The 23,471-nt window shown below is 43.9% G+C and overlaps 1 protein-coding gene and 1 long non-coding RNA gene across 11 annotated transcripts in view; one reads left to right on the top strand and one right to left on the bottom strand.

Moving 5' to 3' along the window:
- The window catches only part of EVA1A (eva-1 homolog A, regulator of programmed cell death), a 64,240-nt gene extending 50,703 nt beyond the window's left edge, over window positions 1-13,537 (bottom strand). For 4 of the 9 annotated variants that reach the window (XM_082642162.1, XM_082642159.1, XM_082642154.1 and 1 more), the window contains exons 1-2: window positions 13,269-13,537; window positions 5,773-6,630 (exon numbers count right to left, since the gene is read on the bottom strand). The gene's annotated coding sequence lies outside the window, so the exon portion shown is untranslated. Of the gene's footprint in view, window positions 1-1,822; window positions 1,932-5,772; window positions 6,631-13,268 lie in introns of those variants that run through there. The other 5 variants (XM_082642163.1, XM_082642161.1, XM_082642158.1 and 2 more) reach the window with 3 other exon arrangements.
- LOC309815389 lies at window positions 11,033-22,817 on the top strand. Of its 2 annotated transcripts, none has more exons than XR_014295858.1 (3): window positions 11,033-11,681; window positions 17,770-17,839; window positions 22,573-22,817. It is a non-coding gene; the product is annotated as an uncharacterized lncRNA (long non-coding RNA). The 2 variants fall into 2 exon arrangements; XR_014295859.1 differs by having other exon boundaries at window positions 11,033-11,667.
- Window positions 22,818-23,471: the final 654 nt, after the last annotated feature.

Consider the following 23,471-nt stretch of genomic DNA (forward strand, 5'->3'; position numbering starts at 1 on the left):
TAAAAAATATGCCTTCCATTTCCTATAAAATCCAAGCAAATCTCTGTTTCCTTCTATAGATTTATCTTAATCTCCAATCGCCTTTCCCTCTGCTCACAGGATATGTCTCATGTCCAGTTCAAAATCAGTGTCCCCCTCTCCTGGGCTGCAGTCCTCATTTTGCCCCAAATAAAACTTAACTCGCACACACACATGTACACAAAGATCAGTGTCCCCTCCCTTCCACCCACTGTTCTGTGAGTCACTTTCCTTCCTCTCAAGGCTTTCTGCCACCCATCATTCTTACTATTCTGGTATCTATAGAGCAGACACCCCTCTTCCACATGCATGACAGGGAGCTCTAGCACATTGTGCTCTCTTGGAATATTTCAAATTAAATTCAGTAGATGATGTACTGTACATAGATTTGATATGGTCTGGATTTAACAACGTGTGATAATGATTCACCATTGGGTACCATGAAAGAAATTTTCTCTACTCCACCTAATAAAAGCTGAAGATCTGAAACACATTTCAGGGGCTTCTTTAGTGAGTCCTAACCATCTACATGGAAGCTGTCCAGAACATGGGGAGAGATATTAAAAATCTGTATAAAAACGAAAAGTGAACATAGAGATACTTTCCCCAGTGTGCATAGTGCATTTGTGGCCACTCTGTGAGGCCTCCTCTGGTTCTGTCCCTCCAAAGATGTTGACAGGTCTTTTCCATCTCTAAAATGTTCCCTCTACCTAATACCTTTAGTTAGCATCTTCCCTCTCTTGTTGCTTCCACAGCCAAGCATCTGGAAAGAATTGCCTATGTTTGGTATCTCTACCTACTCACCTCACATTTGTTCCTCAACCCACCTCATCTTTCAAATTCCCCTCACCAAGTCATCAATAACTTCCTTATTCCCAAATCCATGGATATTTCATTTCTTTTCTTAATGGATTTCCAGATAATTTGATGTTACTGATCCCTCCTTCCTGGAAACTCTCCTATATTCCAGTCTCCCATTTCCTCCTACTTTTCTGCCCAGCTCCTACTCCTGTTGCCTTCACTAGAGCCTCTCCTTCCCCTCTCTCAGAGGTCACTGTTGTGCCCTAGTCCTCCCACTCTCAGAGGCAGTCTGGCAAAGACATTAATAGCACAGGCTCCGAATCCTGACTGCCTCACCTAAAATCCTAGGTCCGTTACTATAGTTGTATGACCTTGGGCAAGTTACTTACTATCCCTGTGCCTCAGTTTATTCATTTGTAAAGTAGGTATAATAGTCTTCTCTGGCAATGGTTATTCAGGGCATTAATACACTTAAAATATTTAGAACAAACACATAGTACACACTCAATACGCACTGCCTGTTATAATTCCTCTTCCCATGCTTTATACTCTCCTTGAACATCATGACTTCATTACCTCTTGTTAAAAGTTTGCCCTTGAATCTTCTTTAAGACTTCTCTCCTGGATGCCAAATCTGCTAAACCATTTGCCCACTAGACATGTCTCTCTGGCTGTCCCTAAAAGTCTTCAAATTCAGTTTGTCTGAAACTGAGCTCATCATCTTTTCCTGCAAATGCTTCTCCTCCTCCATAACCTCTCCTAACGAATAGCTCCACTATACTTACTCTTGGTTGCCCAGGCCAAAATCCCAGTCAGTCCTAGACTCCTGCCCCTGCCCCCAAACTCCACTGCACAATCAGTCACCAAATTGTGTCAACTTTATTGCCAAAATATTTCTTGAGTCTGTGCCCAATTCTCCACTCCTATTACCAGTGTCTTAGATAGAGCCTCATTTTTTTTCACCTACATGATAAGTAACAATGATATTAAAAATAATATTCACCACTATTTTCACATGCCAATTATGGATCAATTACTGCAGGACACTTCACATACTTCATTGTCCATAGTCTTGACAGTCATCTCTCCATGAGGGAGGGGATCATCTATCCCTGTTTTCAGATTGAGAAAGACAGAAGCTCAGAGGCACTTAATAAATAGCCTAAGTTACACAAAAATGTTATGGGGCTGCTATGTAGACTGAGGTCGGTCTGACCCAAAACCCCAGATCTTTTCTACTCTCTAAACTACAGTGGTGTCCTGACATGGTCTTCCTGCCACCTGTCTTATTCCTCTCCAACATCTACTGCCAGAGGGGTCTATTTTTACAATGAAACTCTGACCTAGTCTCTCCTCTGTGTGAAATCCTGTAGTAGCTCCCCTGTGCCTTCAGGGTAAAATTCAAACCCTTTAGTAAGGCTTTTCCTGGTGTGCCACTTTGCCCATTCAGAGATCCGCCTCCCTCCTCTCCAACCACATCTACCTCTCTTCCCTTCCTGGAGCACACCATGCCTGCTCACCCGGCCATGCTGTATTTCTCGCCGGTCCCTCTGCCTGTGATTCTCTTCTCATCAGCCTAGATGCCTCCATCTCAGCCTCCTAGATGCTCTTGGACCCACCTGCTGTCCAAGCTGAGTTTAGCTGTGCCTCCTCTGGACACAAAAAGCACTCTGTCTTGCCTCTAGTGCTGAATTTTAGAGTGATGCAACAGTCATTGATTGAACGTCTGCAATATGTAAGAATTCATGGTGGACTCTAGTGATTTAGGAATCAATAAGACATGTCTTGCTTTCAGAGAACTTACTTTAATGAGAGAGATGGATAGCAAAATGTTTCATTACTATCTTTGATTCCCCTGACTGCACACTGGATTTCAGAGATTCTTGGGCAGGAAGAGTACTTGTTCATCTCTGTGTCCCCAGGGCCTAGAACTATGCCTGGTACACAAGGGAGTCGGTAAACACTAACAGCTTGAGCTAAAGAGACAAACCAAGGCCACCAAGCTATCTCTGTGAGCACACAATGCCATCTACAAGCACCATCTTCACTTTCATGTGTATCTTTTCCAGACTCTAATATGTCCAAGTCATTGTTTTCTGATTTTCATGAGGTCCTCAAAGTTCACTCCAGAAAGGAAGGAAACTAATGTCAGAGGTTGTTCAGCCAAGTGGAACACAGGATAGGCACTTCAGTAAAATATTGTATGTGTCTTCCAATAAGAGGCCCTTCCAGCCCCTTCTCATGGGCTGCTGTGCCCTGTCTTGCCAAGATAAGTGAGTAAAAGGACAAGTCAGCCATATTTGTGTTTGTCCTTAGGGTAAGACAGGTTTGGGCAGCCCTTCTGAAGGGGGGTCCCTGTGTAGAAACAAGACCCCCTGAAGTCAGTTCCCTCCCGCTACTGACCATCTGAGTGACACAGGCAGGAGGGCACAGGGCAAAGGGCAAAGGCTTAAATTACAGCAGGTATTTTGTAAAAAAGACTTCTTTCCTTCAAAAGCTTATGGTTACTTCTCTGCTGAGCAGCATTTCTGCCTCCTCTCACCTTGAAGAACAAAGTACAAGCTGCCTTGGAGATCAAAGAGGGAGCAAGAGGAGGAAGAGAGAGTTGCTGACCCCCAGAGCAGACAGCTTCTAACTACTTCTAAGTTCTGACAAGGCAAGACCTCAGATATCAGGCAGAGGAGAGGGAAAGGAGGAAAAACATGGAGGAAAAGGCCACTCCCACCTGGACCACAGCCACCCACACACCTGTACTTTCCTTTGTGAAAACTAGATTTTCTAAAAGTGTCTCTGATGATAATATGACCATCCCGACACTGTCTGAAGCAATGGTGGAGGGCTTAGAGTCCGGTGGCCTGGATCTGATCCCAGGTCTGTCTTTTAGCTGAGGGTGGGATCCTGATTCCTCCTCTGATACTGACCTCAGATGATGGTTGTGAGGATCAATGCAATAAAGGCATACAAAACCCTTACCATGGGTTCTGGCACCCACCCCAGGTGCTCCTATTGTAACTGACCACTGGGAACCACCTATGGGACCACTTTCTGTGGAGGAAGGATGTTCCTCAAAAGAGATCTCCCTTCTCACTGCCTCTATTCCCTGACCCCTGACTGGATTGAGTCTTCCTCTGCATCTGTATCTTCTCTGTCACAGAACTACTCCTCTGTTTTGTGCTGGTTTTCTTGTCTATCTCCCCATTCAGGCCATGAGCATCTTGAGGGTCAAGATGTGACTTTCATGTTAGGACCTTCATTCATTCATTTATCACTTACTAAGTGTTTCCTACATGCCAGGGGGGTCACTAAGTGGTAAATAAATTACTGAAGTCTGGGAATGACCTATAGAATCACCTATATAAATTGTCCAATCAACAAGCATATGTTCCTATCACCTGTGGTGAGTTTTGGCAAAAGGCTTTGGGATCAAAGAAAAGGACTGCAACTGTGAACATGATTCCCAGGAAATGTATCAGTCATGACAGTTGATCTGCTAGCTCACATGCTGGATTTTATGTAAAATGGACCCAAATGATCAAGTACACTCTAACTGTCTCTCTCTCTCTCTCTGTCTCTGTCTCTCTCTCTCTCTGCCCCTGCTTTCTTCCTCCCTCTCTAAGTCCAGAGAAACTTAGCAACTACTTACCAATTCATACAGACTTTTGGCTGCTCTAAAGGTAATGTTCAAAAGTCCAGACTCGGGAGGGGCCATCGTACAGTTCATCAGACAGGGCATTACCTTCCTCATGTTTGTCTCTCTGGCACCCAGCACAGAGCTACTTACCCCACGTGTATTCCAAACTCACCCTAATTCCTCAAGATACCATCACCAGTCTAGTCTAGTCTAGTCTAGACTAAATGACCCTTTCAGAACCAAACAGGATTTCACATAGAGTCAAATAATCGGGGTACATTTCACAGAACACAGCCCAAGACCTGAACAGGGTGAGGTGTCTCTCCTTAGAACCAGACACACAAGCAGAACCAGCTTCATCATTAGGAATCTGCCTGCTGGTCAGTTAAGAGGCAGCTGAACCATGACATCAGAGGCCTGAATACATAGTGCCAGGTCTGACATTCCTCTCCTGGGCTACTTTATCTTCTGGATCAGGCTTTAAATACCTCAGTGAAAATGCAAGTGATGCCCCCAAAATCTTGAGTCAGACTTTTACTCCAGTCATTAATACCCTAGGGGAATCTGTTTCTCAGATCAGCCATCTGGTGACCCAGGAGAGAGGATAATGCCAGAGGCAGTAAGAATCTGGTATCTGAAGGGGGAAGGCAGTGCTACAGGGGATCTGAGTGGTCTCTGATGTGTTGATGGACAGGGAAGTTCTCACTCTGCTCCATCCTCAAAAGCAGCCTTACTAGAGTATTTCTGTGACCCCCTAACAAAACCTCAAGGCCTTGCACACCCAGCTAACCTCACACCACTAAAGTTTGAGAGACAACCTGCCAAAACAAGCAAACTCAGGGGGATTACAACTGTGTGACTCAGCTGTGGAAGAAGCCAGAGTACACAAATGTGCAGATATTTGTGCAAGGTAGTCTGGCCTATACAGCAAGTGGCCAATGGACCAGCAAGGAAGGGGTTCAGCTTTCAAAGGCAGGGCTGCATTCAGGGAAAAAGATTTCAACTTAGTGAAGTGATCACCTGTAACCTAGTATCCAGTGTCATGCATAACTCAGATAGGGGGTCAGTGACAGGTTCCAAACCTGGTTCTCCAAAACTCCATATGAGTCATTAAATTCTCTTAACAAGTTTTACCTTTAATATATAACAGTGGTCCCCAACTTTTTGGCACCAGGGACTGGTTTCGTGGAAGACAATTCTTCCACAGACCGGGGAAGGGGTATGACCAGTTTCTGGATGATTCAAGTGCATTACATATATTGGGCACTTTATTTTTATTATTATTACATTTTAATATATAATGAAATAATTATACAACTCACCATAATGCAGAATGAGTGGAGCCCTAAAGTTGTTTTCCTGCAACTAGATGGTTCCATCTGGGGGTGATGGGAGACAGTGACACCCAAAGTGTATTGCTTATGTCCAGTATACTCCATAATCTTGTTTTGGTTTCTGTCACTACAAAAAAAGCCTGCTTCACAAGGATAGGATGTTGGAAATGAAAGCAGGTTTTTCAGTGCTTTTGTGGCAATCTCAGGATATTCTGCCTTGACTTTAATTGGGAACGTATGGAGATTTGAAGTTGTCTCAAACTTACTTTTAAGGTCACGGTCATTTGCGATTTCAAGAAGTTGCTCCTCTTCTAGCACGGACAAAGTCGATTCACCTAGTTTATTCGCAAATGGGTCATGGATCCATTCCTTCTTAGGTCAGGGGTCTTTTGTGATTGGGAAGTAATGCTCAAACTCTTTTGAAAGATGAGATAGGTGATCATGCACCAGCTGAGAGAAAGAAGGTGCTGGTTCAGTCTCTTTCAAAATCTCTGCTAATATTTGAAACACGTCAAAAATCCCAATGTTCACTCGTTGCCCCCATAATTCTAGTTTGGCTTTGAATGCAGCCACTTTATCTGCCGACTTGAACACAGTTGTCATCCTCTCTTGAAGTGACAGATTGAGTTCATTGAGTAGGTTGAATATGTCACACAGGTAAGCAAGTTTTGCAATCCATTCTGTGTCACTGAAATGTGCTGTCAGTGGTGACTCTTTTTCTAAAAGAAATCTCTGGAGCAGCTGTTATACCTCAAAAACTCTGGCCAGTGATCTACCTTTAGAAAGCCATCTCACTTCTGTGTATAAGAGAAGACGTGTGTGCTCTGCGTCCATCTCCTCACAGAGCTTCACAAACAGACATGAGTTAAGAGCATGTACTTTACTTATTTATTTATTTTGAGAATGAGGTCTATTTTATTTATTTTTTTAAAAAATATTTATTTTATTTTTTTATACAGCAAGTTCTTATTAGTTATCTATTTTATACATATTAGTATATATATGTCAATCCCAGTATCCCAATTCATCCCACCCTGACCACCCCACTTTCCCCCCTTGGTGTCCATGCGTTTGTTCTCTATATCTGTGTCACTGTTTCTGCCTTGCAAACCGATTCATCTGTACCATTTTTCTGGATTCCACATATATGCATTAAAATATGACAATTGTTTTTCTCTTTCTGGCTTACCTCACTCTGTATGACAGTCTCTAGGTCCATCCACGTCTCTACAAATGACCCAGTTTCGTTCCTTTTTATGGCTGAGTAATATTCCATCATATGTATGTACCACATCTTCTTTATCCATTCATCTCTCGATGGGCATTTAGGTTGCTTCCATGACCTGGCTATTGTAAATAGTGAGGCAATGAACATTGGGGTGCATGTATTTTTTGAATTATGGTTTTCTCTGGGTATATGCCCAGTAGTGGGATTGCTGGATCATAAGGTAATTCTATTATGAGTTTTTAAAGAAACCTCCATACTGTTCTCCATAGTGGCTGGATCAATTTACATTCCCACCAACAGTGCAAGAGGGTTCCCTTTTCATCACACCCTCTCCAGCATTTGTTGTTTGTAGATTTTCTAATGATCCCTATTCGAACTGGCATGAGGTGATAACTCATTGTAGTTTTGATTTGCATTTCTCTAATAATTAGTGGTGTTGAGCAGCTTTTCATGTGCCTCTTGGCCATCTGTATGTCTTCTTTGGATAAATGTCTATTTAGGTCTTCTGCCCATTTTTGGATTGGGTTGCTTGTTTTTTTAATATTGAGCTGCATGATCTGTTTATATATTCTGGAGATTAATCCTTTGTCCGTTGATTCATCTGCAAATATTTTCTGAGGGTTGTCTTCTCATCTTGTTTATAGTTTCCTTTGCTGTGCAAAAGCTTTTAAGTTTCATTAGGTCCCATTTGTTTATTTTTGTTTTTATTTCCATTACTCTAGGAGGTGGGTAAAAAAAGATCTTGCTGTGATTTATGTCAAAGAGTGTTCTTCCTATGTTTTCCTCTTAAGAGCTTTATAGTGTCTGACCTTACATGTAGGTCTTTAATCCATTTTGAGTTTATTTTTGTGTATGGTGTTAAGGAGTGTTCTAATTTCATTCTTTTACATGTAGCTGTCCAGTTTTCCCAGCACCACTTATTAGAGAGACTGTCTTTTCTCCATTGTATACCCTTGTCTCCTTTGTCATAGATTAGTTGGCCATAGGTGTGTGGGTTTATCTCTGGGCTTTCTATCCTGTTCCATTGATCTATATTTCTGTTTTTGCGCCAGTACCATATTGTCTTGATTACTGTAGCTTTGTAGTATAATCTGAAGTCAGGGAGTCTGATTCCTCCAGCTCTGTTTTTTTCCCTCAAGATTGCTTTGGCTATTCGGGGTCTTTTGTGTCTCCATACAAATTTTAAGACTTTTTGTTCTAGTTCTGTAAAAAATGCCATTGGTAATTTGATACGGATTGCATTGAATCTGTAGATTGGTTTGGGTGGTATAGTCATTTTCACAATATTGATTCTTCCAGTCCAAGAACATGGTACATCTCTCCATCTGTTTGTGACATCTTTGATTTCTTTCATCAGTGTCTTATAGTTTTTTGTGTATTGGTCTTTTACCTCCTTAGGTAGGTTTATTCCTAGATATTTTATTCTTTTGTTGCAATGGTAAATGGGATTGTTTCCTTAATTTCTCTTTCTGATCTTTTGTTATTGTATAGGAATGCAAGAGAATTCTGTGCATTAATCTTGTATCCTGCAACTTTAACAAATTCATTGATAAGCTCTAGTAGTTTTCTGGTGACAACTTTAGGATTCTGTATATTTAGTATCATGTCATCTGCAAATAGTGACAGTTTAACTTCTTCTTTTCCAATTTGTATTCCCTTTATTTCTTTTTCTTCTCTGATTGCCATGACTAGGACTTCCAAATCTATGTTGAATAACAGTGGGGTGAGTGGACATCCTTGTCTTGTTCCTGATCTTAGAGGAAATGCTTTCAGTTTTTCACCATTGAGAATGATGTTTGCTGTGGGTTTGTCATATATGGCCTTTATTATGTTGAGGTAGGTTCCCTCTATGCCAACTTTCTGGAGAGCTTTTATCATAAGTGGTGTTGAATTTTGTCAAAAGCTTTTTCTGCATCTATTGAGATGACCATAAGGGGCATGTGCTTTAATGTGGTTGATAATTTTAATCGCATCCTGCAAAACGTTGTTAAATTCAGGTGACATTTTTTGGCTAGGCAGCATTTCTCTATGGATGACACAGTGCATAGATTCACATTCAGAGGCAACCTCTTTGACCAGAGTAGTGAAACAAGAAAGCTCTCCAGTCGTGGCAGCCACCCCGTCTGTGCATATACCAACACAAAATGACCAATTCAGTTTTCCTGTTATGTAATAACTCAAAGACTTGAATAGTTCTGCAGCTGTGGTGTTGGTTGGCAACAGAAGTGCACATAACATATTCTCATGCACATCCTCCTGAAAAATATATCGCACAAAAACAAGCAATTGTTGCCTTGTGGTCAACATCGGTAGACTCGTCAACCTGGATTGCATACCATGGTGACTCATTAATTCTCTCTAACAGTTGTGCTTCAATATCCTCTGCTATTTCATCAATTTGTCAAGTTATGGTGCTAAGCCGAAAGAGGAACACATGCCACCTTTTGAACTGCAGCCTCTCCTAAAAGTTCACGACAAATGTCCTTAGCAGCAGGCAGGGTCAACTCTTCACCAATAGTAAAGGGCTTCCTAGCTTTAGCAATGTGGTTAGCCACTAAGAATGATGCTCTCAGTGCAGACACATGTGGTGAAGTGGTGACCTTCAGTAATTGCTTCTGTTCTTTGTGTTCACGTTTGTTTCTTTTGAAAAACCCCAAAGGCTTGTCTTTTAATGCAGGGTGCTTGGTCTCCACGTTTGGGTAGGGTTAGCTTGTGGGCTTACCAAAACTGTGACTGAGACAAGTGTGCAGTGTGGGAAAGAGGTGTGGATGGAAGTGGTAAATAAAATAATGGGCAAGCCACACGCAGACTAAAATAAGTGTCGGATTCTGACTTAAAATCTGCCACCAGATGCTGTTGTACTATTGAAGTACAGCAACTCACTTGCCCCTATAAAGCCTGCCACCAGATGCAGCTTAATTGTCACTTGTCACTCAGTGATAGGGCTTTGATATGAGTCTGCAAGCAGTTGATTTATCATGGTCTCTGTGCAGTCAAACCTCTCTGCTAATGATGATCTGTATTAGCAGCCACTCCCCAGTGCTAGCATCACCGCCTCAGCTCCACCTCAGATCACCAGGCATTAGATTCTCATAGGAAGTGCACAACCTAGATCCCTCACATGCACAGTTCACAGTAGGGTTTGCACTCATATGAGAATCTAACGCCACTGCTGATCTGACAGGAGGCGGAGCTCAGGCGGTAATGCAAGTGATGGGGAGAGACTGTAAATACAGATGAAGCTTAGCTCGCTCGTCTGCTGTTCACCTCCTGCTATGTGGCCCTGTTCCTAACAGGCCATGGACCAGTACCATTCTGTGGCCCAGGGGTTGGGGACCCTTGATATATAACACTTGGAGAGAAAACATACTCTGCATCATCAAGTATAAGGCAAGAGACCCACCTGGTGCCATTCATCCACCCACCCCACATTCCTTGATTGATTTAACCCAATATTTCTGTGCTAGGTGCACACTGCAAAGGGCACATGCTTAGAAAGGACAAAGCTGGAGTCAGGTAGCTCCTGACCCCTCGTCTGCACCTCTAACCTCAAGCAGGTGTGTTGATTCCATAGGACCATCCCCAAAGAGTTAATGCCATTCTGACTCTGACCTGGCACACGTAAAGCTCCATTTAGCATCAAGTTCATTGGTGCTGACCTAGAACTGTGACAGGAGACTGACCCCGATGTCCTGTCCCTCTGAGACTGGGTTAGGGGCAAGAAGGAGAGGGAAGGAACAGGATTGTAAAAATAATGGCACAGTCTTAGATCTCAAGTGTGGTGCAGTTGAAAAACCCAATGGACTTTGGCTCTTACCAATGTACACATCAAACTCCAGCTCATATTTATGGAGCACTTACTATATGTGGGGCACTGGTTTAAGCCCTTTACCTGCATAGTGTGAAGAGTGTGTGCTTTGCAGTTCAGATGTCTGTGTGAATACTGGCTTACCACTCATTAGCTGTGTGACTTTGGGCAAACTGCTTAGCCTCTCTGTGCCTCCATTTCTTTGCCTGGAAGATAGGGTAATACCAGTACTAACTTAATAAGGTCCTCATAAAAGTTAAATGACTAAAAATATAAAATGCTAAAGTTGAGCCATGTCGTGGCACAGAGTAGCCACTCAGTACTAAGATGAAGAATCATTATCCTACTAGTTAATCACACTTCTCTGCAGAGAAGGCAGACTCTTTCTTCCTATTTTGTTAATAAGGCTTTGAGAGGCTGAGTCAATGTGCTCAAGGTCACAGAGTTCAGTGGCAGAACTAGGATTTGAATGCAGGCAGCCTGACTCCAAAGTCCGCAAAGCTTAACCACCAGCATGGGGACAGCACTGTGCTAGGTCCAGGTACAAAGAAACAAGTCAGGGGATGAACAAGAGATCCCTCTACAGAACAGTAAACACTGTAAGAGATACACTGAAAGGAAAAATGGGGGAGGATGGCTGGTGCTAGGGTAGCAGGGAGGGTCAGAACCGAACCATCTGCAGGAACCGAATAATGCTTCACCAGGGGACTTGAGATCTAATCTCAAAGAAGAATGAGCAATTTGTCAGCCACGGAGGAAGAAGCACATTCCGAAAAGTCAACACCGAGAATCTCAGAAGAATAGTGAGTTGGGTGGAATGGAAAGTGAATACAGGAAGTGCCATAAGGTGAGGCTGGGAAGGTAAGTTGAGGCCAGTGTGAACAGGCATGTAGGCCAATGTCTGTGGTTCGATTTTATTCTGTAAGACAGTGATTCTCAAACTTTAATATGCACAGGATCTACCTCTGGTGCTTGTAAAACATGTTCACATGTGCAGATTCCCATCCCTCCTGTTGGGGGGTGGGGGCAACACTTACAAGTTAACAGTCAAAAATGTTTCCAGACATTGCCAGATGTCATTTGGGAGGCAAAATCAAAACCCCAGTTGAGAGCCACTTCTCGCATCCCTACTTTACAGATGAGGAAATCCAGCCACAGAAAACTACAGAAAGGCCACATACAGGATTCAAATGCTGGAGGTCCCACTCCAGGGTCTGGGTTAGCCAACAAGCCTAATAGCCTTTTGGGGAGAGAGACTCAAGGCAGCCTTCTGGGGAAGAATTACATGTTTGCTGACAGACTGGATGATGGGTAGAGGATGAAAGAGTAAGGTTCCAAGGTGAAACTTCAGTGCTTGTCACTGGATTGTGAGGATAGTAGGTACTAAATAAATCATTTGGATTTGAATAGAACCAAGATGTATTTGCTCAAAATGGAAAAAGCCTGGTTCCTCATGGTATGACCCAGCGGTAGGTGTTGGGATTCTGCTCAGACTGCATAGAGGAACTCTCTGTAGGGTGTGGGTTGTGCGGTACAAACCAGCTGATTCACAAATCCTGGCTGGGCCCCTTCCCAGGTATGTGGCCCCGGTAGCATTATTTAACGTCTGTGCGTCTCATTTTGCCCCTTTGTAAAATAGGGATAGGAGTCCCTACTCAGAGCCTTGATGTGAGCACTCAGGCAGTTAATAAGAGCAAAGTGGCAGCTAGCACCAAGTGCCTTCCTCGCCTATGCTTCCAAGCCAGCCTCATCACCTCCACGCGAGTCCCATATCCAGCGCTCCTACCCACCCGCACACCCCAATCCTTGGGAAGCCTAGTCAGGGCTGCAGGAAGCTGACCGCGCCCCTCTCCACGAGCAGAGCGTCCCCCTGAGGACTGAAGGGGCGCCAACGACCTTGTCACTCCCCAATCCGCTTTTATTTCGGGGTCCTGGGGGTCGCCAAAAGCTCGCGGCCAGCTGAGTGCCTCGAAGGGTAAATGGGATCGATGAGACCCATGGAAATTTCGGACAGATCCGCCTCCGGCAGGCCCGGGGTCAAAGCCAGTCACTGTCGCGGGCCCGCACGCTCAGCCCCTGGTCCCAGGGGCGCAGGAGGAGAGAGGCGCTGAGATTAGGGAAGGGCTCCCTCTCGGAAGCCAGGCTGCATTAGCGAGGAGCAGAGAGTTGTTGGGTCCAGAAGAAGAAGCCAGGGGGGAGGGGGAGGGGAGGGGGCGGGGGAAACAACAGGAAAGTAAGAGGAGGAGAGAGGGTGAAACAAGCGCGGGGAAGCAGAGCTCCCTGGGGGACCCAGGCTACGGCACCTGGCAGGGGGTCAGGAACAAAGCAGAGGCTTCAGGTCAGAGGTGCTCTGGGTGTTTCCGAAGAAGGGGTGCTCCGGGCAGACCAGGGCCCGCTGGGGATGCCAGGCGCCCCTGCGCCCTTAACGCTCTCACCGGCGCCGCTTACCTTCGCTAGAGCCACCGACGCGCACTTCCGGGGTCCTTGCTCGGGGACCAGGAGCCGATCACTAAGGGGAGGACGCAACAAAGCTGTGGCCAGGGTTTGGGCCGGCACTGGCGCCTCGGAAAGAAATCCCCGGGGAGACACGCCGAGGCGGGCGCGGGACGCTGGGTCTCGGCCTGGGCGCTCACGGGCAGCGGTAGTGAGCCCCGCAGCCGCTGGAGAAGCGCGAGTCAGTGGGAGGAAAAGGTTGTCTCATTTCCTTCGGTCTTCCCCCTCCACTCCACCCACTCCGCTCCGGACCTGCCCTCCCTCCCCCCTCCCCCCTCCCCCCTCCCCCTTCCCCAAGCCAGTGGCCCATGTGGGCTCTGGAAAGACACGAAACTTCAATGGCTGCCGCAAGCGGCGCCTCCCTCCGCGTCAAGTTAGTTCTAGCTCCGGAACTCCAGCCTGACCCGCGCACTTCTATGGAAGTTTCTCCGTCGGCTGTCCCGGGGCTCTTCCCTTTCCCCCTGCGGGGACGAGCCCAGATTGGAAAGCAGACCTCGAAGCTGCCTCCAGCATCCACCCTCTCCTTCCTCTCCCATCACCTGCTCTGAGCCCTTTTTTTTGTTGTTTGGTTTTTTGTTTGTTTGTTTTTTGTTTGTTTGTTTTGTTTTGTTTTGGCCGTGCTGCAGAGCATGCGGTATCTTAGTTCCTCCCAGGAGGGATGGAAACCAGTGCGCCTGCAATGGAAGCTCGGAGTCTTAACCACTGGACCGCCGGGAAGTCCCTGAGCCCACATTAAACTACAGGAAATAATACTTACTTTGTTGAACTTGATCGACTTTTTTTTTCTCCAACTGGAGAATTTAAAACCTAAAACGTAATTTCGAAGGAATGTTCATTTTGATCCGAAGGAGATCAGCTGAGGTCTTTGGGCTTGCTCATTCAGAGTTGGGGTTTTCTTTCTTAAATTGAACACCTACTTTATTTAAGAGCCTGATAGGTGCTGAGCTGGGCTCTGGGAACTTAGAAGAGAACTAGTAGGGCATGTTGTTCCTAGACAATCGTCATATGTAACTAGTGCAGGCAGAGAAGAGGTCCAGGGATTCTGCGGTCTCTTAAGAGATAGGTCAAGGACTGGAAGAGCTTTCCACAGAGTAAAAACGGCGTGCACAGAGCCAAGGAGGAATGGGCAAAAGCCCCATCAGGAGGTGGTCTAGCAGAGAACACAGCCGGGATGGGGAGTGATGGTGGGTGAACATGGAAGAGAGTGTTGACCAGTCTACCAAGAAAGGACAGGAGCTGCAGAGAACTCTGGGGTGGGGTTGATGAGAAATAGTGACCAAGAGCTCATAGGGTGCAGATGAGTGGATGAAGGAAAGAGGTAATTTCCAGGCCTCTGGCTGGAGTACCTAGTGAGTGACCAGTGGATGACCAGAATCCAGAGCACCTTCTGGAGATGCTATTCCAAGTGTGGTCTGGGGACTGGCAGTATTTTTTTTTTTTTTTTTTTTTTTTTTTTGCGGTACGCGGACCTCTCACTGTTGTGGCCTCTCCTGTTGCAGAGCACAGGCTCCAGACGCGCAGGCTCAGCAGCTGTGGCTCATGGGCCCAGCCACTCCGCGGCATGTGGGATCTTCCCGGACCGGGGCACGAACCCGTGTCCCCTGCATCGGCAGGCGGACTCTCAACCACTGCGCCACCAGGGAAGCCCAGGACTGGCAGTATTAACATGAACTGGGAGCTTGTTAGAAGTGGGAACTTTCCAGCCCCACTTGACCTACTGAATCAGAATCTGAATTTTAACAGGATGCCCAGATAATTCAAATGTTCATTAGAGTTTTGGAAGCACTGATCTCTAGACCACTGACTGTGTATTAGAATGACTGGATATTAGACTGTGAAGCCCTGACCATACTTTAGAAACACCTGGAGAGCTTTAAAAACCAATATGAGGCCCCTGGTCCCACAAATCCATATTTAATTGGTCTGGGGTAGGGTTCCAAAATCAGTATTCTCAAAATGATGTTCAGATGATCTAATGCAATCAGAGTTAAGAACCACTGTTCTAGACTTATCCAAATGCTATTTCATTTAACCTTGAAAAGCACCTCTTCAGAAAGAAAAAGAACACCTATGTGTAAGTGAAAATGTAAAGACTAGTTATCTCTCTCTCATACAGAGGCAAGTGGTCTGCTGGAAAGGGCTCTTTTTTCCTAAACTAATCAGAACCAGATTCTAGCCTCAGATGGCCACAAAAGTACTGTCTGAACTTGGGGCAAGTACTCCCCTCTCAGGCCTCAGTTTTCTTATCTGTAAAATACACACATGACTAACTCCAGATTTCACCCACAAGGTGCCATGATCAGAGCTCCTCCTAACTCTCTAGCTTTATCAGAAGGCAGCTGGAAAAGTGATATTGAGAAGTGGGTTTTCCTGGTGTAACACTATTCGTTCCACCCTGGTGCAAATGCCATGCATAAACACCAGAGATCAGAGAACTGTGTGCTGAGCAAGGGCAACACACATAAGTGATGCTCAATAGATGTGTACTAAGTATATAAATAAATACATGAATGAATAAATAACAGTCAGTGGCATAGACTTTCCATGGATTGGCCCTAACCCAGAACATATTCACTTGCTTCCTAATCTAGAGGAAGGAGTCTGAAATTTGGAAGCACTCTGACCCATGAACCTAGCTTTGGATTTAAAACTACTACTATTAATAACTACTAACATTTGTTGAATGCCTAGTACACACCAGGCATTGGGCTAAATGCTCTGCTTAGGATAACCTCATTTCATTATAATGAAGAAGATACTGTTGAACCTCTGCTGTCCAACTGGTTTCAGGAATCACAGATATAACAGGATGAGAGCTGCCATCTAGATCAGCCCCTGCCTCTGGTTCTGCAACTGGGTATAAGTGGCCAGAGAGTCCTCTTGGGGGTCTTTGGGGTCATTCTCCAGAGAGATCAGCCTGAGGGAAGGGCTTTGAAGTGACTGTTCCAGGGTCCTATAGAAACCAGTGCTCCCAGAAGCTATCTCAGGAGACCTGTGGACTATGGTTAAACCTTGGACAGGAACTCTTCAAAGCTACCCACTTCATGGTCGCATGTGTGTGCACTTACTGCCTTACTTACTTATAAGAGCCAAACCCGGCACCAGTCCTTCTCACATATATTTCTCTTAACTCTCACAGCATCCTGACATGTTAAGTACTCTTGTTTTCATTTTTTATAAATGAGAAAACTGAGATGTCATGAAGTGAAAATCTGTTTGTCCTTGCAATCCAAGTTTCTCAAGTGGTACACTTTGCTACCACCACTGTCTGCATTTACCGCCACCGTTTTGCCGCCACCCTGCCACTTTGATAGAAAGGAGAGTCCTCATTTCAGGTCCCATTCACTTATTACCCTTACACATCATCAAAACTCTCTGTGACCCATTTTCCCACTTGTAAAATAAGTTGTCCTTGATTGCCCTTTTACTAAGACACTATGTGTGCTTTGATCCTCCATAGCCTGAGATGAGATGACAAGAGTTAAACCATAGACGGTTACAAGAAACCAAATGTATGGGGGAGATTTATCCCAAAATGAGAAGGGCCAGTACTTCACTAATAGCACAACTGTCATAAAAGAGGGAATCCTCTATTTTCCATCTCTAGGGGGATATAACTAAAGCATAGTATTACATAGCGTTTCAGACTTTAGATCAGATATCAGGAGGAGTATTAAGTCCCTCTGCTAGACCATGGCAGATGCTCAGGGGCTATCTTGTGAAGTTTCCCCTGGTTATGGGACAGCTGGCTGGCCTTAAGGCTGAAGTGGATAGGAACACAATCTGGGATTGAGATCCACAGGATGAGCCAGGCAGGAACAGAGGCAGGAGGGAGTCTGTGTGCACAGGAACAGCCTCAACTCCAGTTATAGGCAGGGGTGGGGAATTAGAAGTGGAAGAGTGTTCATCCCAGGAAACCAAGATCTGAAGTAACTACTTCATGCCTGGGTCCAGGCCCAGGGCTGTGAACTAAGCTCTCAGTGTAAGCATTCTTGCTGATGTGTCAGCAGGCTTGGGTCTCCCTGCAGAGTGTGCAGGGCTCCCAAGGCGCTGGTGGTAAGAGCAGGGCTCCACCATCCTGCATACTGGTGTCCTGGCCAGCAGCAGGACCTCTGACTCATGGAAGAGGTCTAGTCCCCAGAGCCCCTTCATCTAACACAAAAGAGAAGTGGTAGTTTTAACCCTCAGTGGCATTTCTTCAACAGCACTAATGTCATGATGCTGGGATTTGGTAGGAGAATCCCTAAGTCCACATCATTGCTGAGCCCTATCGATCAACTTTGACAAGTACTCCAGACACATTTCTGCTGCTTCCACTTCCTAAACTCCCATTTGTGTTTGCATGACAGCAATTTGATGATTTTACACAAAGCTCATTGTGGCGAATTTTTACTGGTACTGGTTTTTGCCTCAAACAAAAATATGACCTCAAACTTTGGTTATTTCCATTTTACAGATGAGGAAACTAAGGCACAGCACCCAAAAGGGGGACAACAAGACAAAACTGATCTACCAACTCAACTAAGGTAAGACCTTCAGGCCCCTGTGGTTTTACCCCAAAATTATGAGCCACTTAAGGTACTACACAATGCCTGCAGTGGACTATGTCCAGATATGTCCTCACCCCAAATCATCTGGCCCTGTGTAGCCTGTTTATCAATGCAGTTCAGTTTAACTGCCATTTCCTGGAGACCACCTGCCCTTCACAAGGAACTGTCCCAGACACTGTAGGTGACCTTGCTGCACGTTACAGTCAATCCTAACCTGGGGAATATTTTGAAATTACAAGCTGGGCTCTAGACCAGATCAATTGAATCAGAATCTCTAGGTGTGGAGCCCATTTTTTTAACCTCTGCAGGTAATTAAAATGTACAGTTAGGATTAAGAACCACTTCTGTAGGAAATGCAGAGACAAAGCCTAGGTCCTAACAGATAAGGAGTTTGCAAAGTAAGTAAGGCGCTCAGTTTAGTAATGGATGATCACCAAAAGTCATCAGGAAAGGGAAAATATCAAAATCTCTCTCTTGACCAAAGCATGCTAAGATAATACCAAACTAACAAAAATCCCTGGATTTATCTCAGCCTTGAGCGGGTAATGTCATCATCGCATGGTCAAGAGTAGGAAATCTGGTTCTGTCCCAAGAAAGTACAAATGATTGAAACCAGAATTCTTGTCCTTTCTCTTATAGCACTGCTATTTACAAGAAGCATTCAAACATCAAGCGCTTATGAATTCCAGAAGCAGTAAATGATCTCTAGGAGCGTCAGAGCAAGGCAGTCATGTAAACCAGATAATGAAAGACAAATGAAATTGCCTCATGGCCTGATGAGAGGCTAATGGATGTGCAGACAGAGACATCAATGTGTCACCATTAATGATGTCACTTTAGGAAAATCAGGAGGCTGAGTTTTTTTTAAATGTTCTATCTTACAGTCATTTCATATTTATTCATCTTAACAAAAGTGAGCCTGAAAATATTGTTTAAAATATTAGGGGAAGCAGGACAATTTATCTCTCTCTTTTTTTCTTTGTTTCTTCCTTCCTTTCATTAACCAGGTGGCATTTAAATTCATTCACTTCACAACTACCTGCTGAAATGACACTAGTCATATGATAGTATTAGCTACTAGCACCTCCTAGACACCAAAGGTTGAAGAATGAAGCACCATACATTTACAGCCAGACCTTTCACCAACTTTTTACAAGGTCTAATGGATGCCTTTAATCACCAAATAAATCAGCATTGACGGTTAGGCTCTCCTTAGTTTCCAGAGGTAGATAATGAAATTAACGTTCCCAGGTCTTCTCTTCCTTTTCAAAAATTGAAGTTTTGCCTGTACAGAGGAATATAAGGGGGTGCTGGACACACTAGTCAAAAAATTTTTTAATAAAACCAGAAAGCACAGGGAACTTGAGCCACACAGCTGAGCGCCACCCCCCAACTGGCCCCCCAGTGTTCTAATCATCTCCCCCACCTTTCTTAAAATGTTATGTGTCCAAAAGGGATGAAATAATGAGGAACAAGCATCAACTAAGCATGTCTTTATTCTATTGCGAAGTGGAAGCTTATCTCTCATTGAATTAATTCTTCATGGGCCCAGTCAGAAGAGTAGAAATCTAAATCCTTTTGGTTCTCAACCACTTTACCTTGCTTGAGGCAACAGAGTAGAAATCAAAATATTTCTCTTGCCAGTTTCTGCTGCCCAATACAACATTACCTGTGATTAGTGATAGTTTTTTTTTAAATTGAGGTATAGTTGTTTTGTGATGTTGTGTTGGTTTCTACTGTACAGCAAAGTGAAGTAGACCCCCCCCGTGCTATCCAGCAGGTTCTCATTAGTTATCTATTTTATATATATTAGTGTATATATGTCAATCCTAGAGTGAAGTAAGTCAGAAAGAGAAAAACAAATATCATATATTAATACATATATGTGGAATCTAGAAATATGGTACAGATGAACCGGTTTGCAGGGCAGAAATAATGATAGGTTTTGAATCAAAACATATTCACCAGTTAAACCATAAACATAGCTGAGTGTAAATTTTGCTCCTTTTATTCCATCTATTTTCCATAGAGAGATTCTCATCCTTTTGTTGAAACCTCCTTTACATTTTTCATCTTGGTTAACAAGGTTAAATAAGCATGAGTAAAACTTTACTAAATCATTCATACAAAACACTCTCTTTCTAACCAACAGGAAGTCGCTGTAAAACTGAGAGGTTTTAATGATAAGAAATGAGACAATGGAATCATGAAACATGCCTAGTAAAGTTGCTAATAGTTGTGCTTTAATAAAAAGCAAGTTATGTCTCTATCCACAACTTATATGACCCTAAACAGTTGTCTATAATATAAATGACTTTTTATATTGAAAATACCATTGACTCATTATAAAATTAAGACATTCTGCTATAAGTAATTTTAGTCCCACAACCTATTAAAAAGTACACTTCATATGTAGCAAACTACTAAAAGTCATTTTTAGAGGAATAAAAAACAGTAGAGCTCAAAATAAAGTATAAAATTTGCGTTACAGTAGCTCAATCTACCGCATAACTGAACTAAACTCTGAGCTTTATTCAGTACTCCTTTACGAGACTGCCTACAACTCTTCCAAATTCCTCAAAGACTTGTCTCCTGTAACTCTGTGAAAGGTGTGAGCTTGAGAAATTAGTAGAATGATTTGGTCTGAAAGATAAATAGGCAAACACAGGACAGATGACAAAACATACCAAACTATACATTTCTTTGAAGACTGCACTAACCAGAGCAGATGGTTGAGGTAACCCTGAACTTCTTAAAACCCTACAGTACATTCATTTAATCAGTTCTCTGATTCATAAATTTCATAGTAGCAAGTTCTGGAACATGGTGTCCTTATGCACAGGTGTGCTAGATCTAGTCAAACCAAACGGATGACACTCTGTTCATTACCCAGTGCCCAAATTGGAGTGATTTCCATTCTTAAACTGATGCCGGTATCCAACAAGCAGTCAGCCTCCTGTGTCTGGGCACAGCTAATGGAGTTGAGGGATCTACTTTGGATGTGAACAAGGAGTCTAAGATTATGGTCCTAACAGAAGAAGAGATAAGAAATGAAAAGTTGATTCATTTGTTTCAACAGAAGGTCCATACTAGGAATCCTTTAAATTAGCAAGTTTGATTAATGCATTTAAAATATGACCCATTTGATTTATGTTTAAATGGTTTACTATACTTCTCAGAAACATAGAGTTTAGTTGTACTGAGATGTGCAGAGTAACAGTTTCCACACAGATGTATGACCCCAACCCCTTGGGCACATGGGAGGTTTGGTCAGTCAGGAGGTTCTTCTCTGTGCTTCAAGCCTCTGCTTGCCAGACTTCCTTCCTTGCTCTAATTTCTCTTCCCTCATTTCTGATCTTCCCATTGCCTCCTCCCCCTAAATCTTGAAGATGCTTAAGCCCTCCTCATCATTTGAAATACATAAATAAATTACCCATTTATAGGTATTTTTCTGTATCTTTATTTCTTTTCCAAATTTCTCAAACAAATGGGTATATTTATTGTCATTTTCTCAACCTCCATTCAATTGTCAACTCACTGTAGTTGGGGGTTTCTGACCCCCAACACACCACTGAAATTGCCCTCACTGGAGTCAAAAATAGCCTCCAAATTTCAAAATCCAGTGGCTGTCCCTGAGCTTGTGTTGGTACCTCTCTGCAGTATTGTCCACTGTTGGCTACTTTCTTCTTCACAAACTCTTCTCCCTTCACTTCTGCACTTTCTCATCTCCTAGATTCCTTCCTCCCTTTGTGGTCATTCCTTCTTTGTGACCTTCCTTAACTGGCTTTGATTCATAATAAATGCACATATTCACATTACTAGCATTGTTTGGGGGGTGCCCACCTCTTACAGGATAAAGTCTAGGCTTCTTAGCATGGGATTCAAAGCCCTTCAGGGTCAGCCTCCACCCACTCTATAACAATCTATCATGCTTCAACTGTATCAACCTCTTTACCGTCTCCCAAACATGTCATGCTATTTCACACTTCTGTACCTTTGTACAGAATGTTCTCAACTCCACCCCCCATCCTCCACTGAGGAATTCCAGCTCATCTTTTAAGACTCAGAATAAAGGTGAGCAATTCTGGAAAGACTTCCTGGCCTCCAAATAGAGGCAGTGCTCCCTCCTGAGTCCCCGGCATCTGTGACATGTCTTTGTTGTGAACTCTGCAATGTGTTTCCTCACCCGTGAGGGCACCAGGTGCTCATTCATCTCTTTGTCTCCAGAGTTTGCACAGTGCCTATCACCTAGTAGGTGCTACTACTTAATTAGGATGCAAAACCTATCACACTTCTCTTATTTCTCTAAATTGAATTTAATTTTCCCTGAGCTCTTTATTCCCTCCATAGGGAAATTTAATCTCAGTCATTACTGGGTACTTCCCAGGGTCAGGGGTAGGTCCCTGGTGACTTGTACCATACAGAACATGCAAAGAGGGGCCTCTTCTCTCTATACTGATTACCACATCCGGGCTTATTTTCCAAGCCTGCATGGAACAAGGAGACAGGTACTTCTGAGGCCTGGGACCTGAGGTTTTTTTCACAGGGGTTCTCAAGGCCACAGCCTCTAATGTTTGGTTGTTTCTACTCCACCCCCCTCCCCTCCTGCCGTTCCGCAGCCCTTGCTGTGAGTGCTGTGGGAAAGCAGGGTCCAGGCATTCATACTTGATGAACATCCTCTGTAATCTTGTTCTTTCTTTCCTTTACAGGGGCTTCCTTAGCCTCCAGTCAGGATGTGTACCCTCAGAAACCCAAAGCTCCTACTCCAGCCCCACCGCAATTCGCCTCAATCAGCATAGGTGACCAAAACAAAACCCAGAAAAAGGGCTTCTTCTTCTACTAGAAAGTTTTCAACCAGCAACAAAAAAGCCCCCAAAGACAAGGGTCTTCCTACCTTCTTGAGGCAGAGGAGAGAAGAACACTGATAACAAAGAGGAGAAGACATGAAAAAGTTTCCCAATAAATTATCATGCCACATAACACTCGACGAATTTGTTCAATTAATTAAAAGCAGAAATATCCACGAGAAAAACATGAATGTCTTTCTTTGGTCTCCCAAAGAAAGTCACCTCTCCTTAGCAGGCCTCCTCACTTAGCCTAAGTCTCTTCATTCCTCCCCTGGAGATGGAGGCCTAAAATCTCTGGATCCCCCCATCTATGGCACAGGGACACCACTCACATGGCTGAGTTAATTTAAGCTGCTGACTTGGATTGCTGACATGGGCATTTGTAACAGCTGTATTAACCCACTTTCTCTCATGGTTGATTTTAATCTCTTTAAATTTTGCCCAGCCAGTGAGAAAACTGAAAGCATAGTTGAGAGGGGATGGGAGATAGAAGTTGCAGGTCATAAGCTGAGTGGTGGTTAAATCCTATGGAAGAAAGCAAACACATGTATAATCCTTTCAGGAAAACAAGTATTACTGGAGAGGAGAAAGCTGCCAATGTAACTTTGTTCTAAGAATAAATAGCACATTTTCCCTCAGTGTTTGCTTTTCTCTCTTTGATCCCCTTGAAGCTCTCTGGAACTGCTGACCCAGAAATTTTTCTCCCCTCTGAGGCTGAAGAGAAGGAGCCACAAACCCTCTCTTGAGATTCCTCAAATGGA

This window comes from Mesoplodon mirus (assembly GCF_964341445.2).
Source record: "Mesoplodon mirus genome assembly, chromosome: 14".
NCBI lineage: Eukaryota > Metazoa > Chordata > Mammalia > Artiodactyla > Ziphiidae > Mesoplodon > Mesoplodon mirus.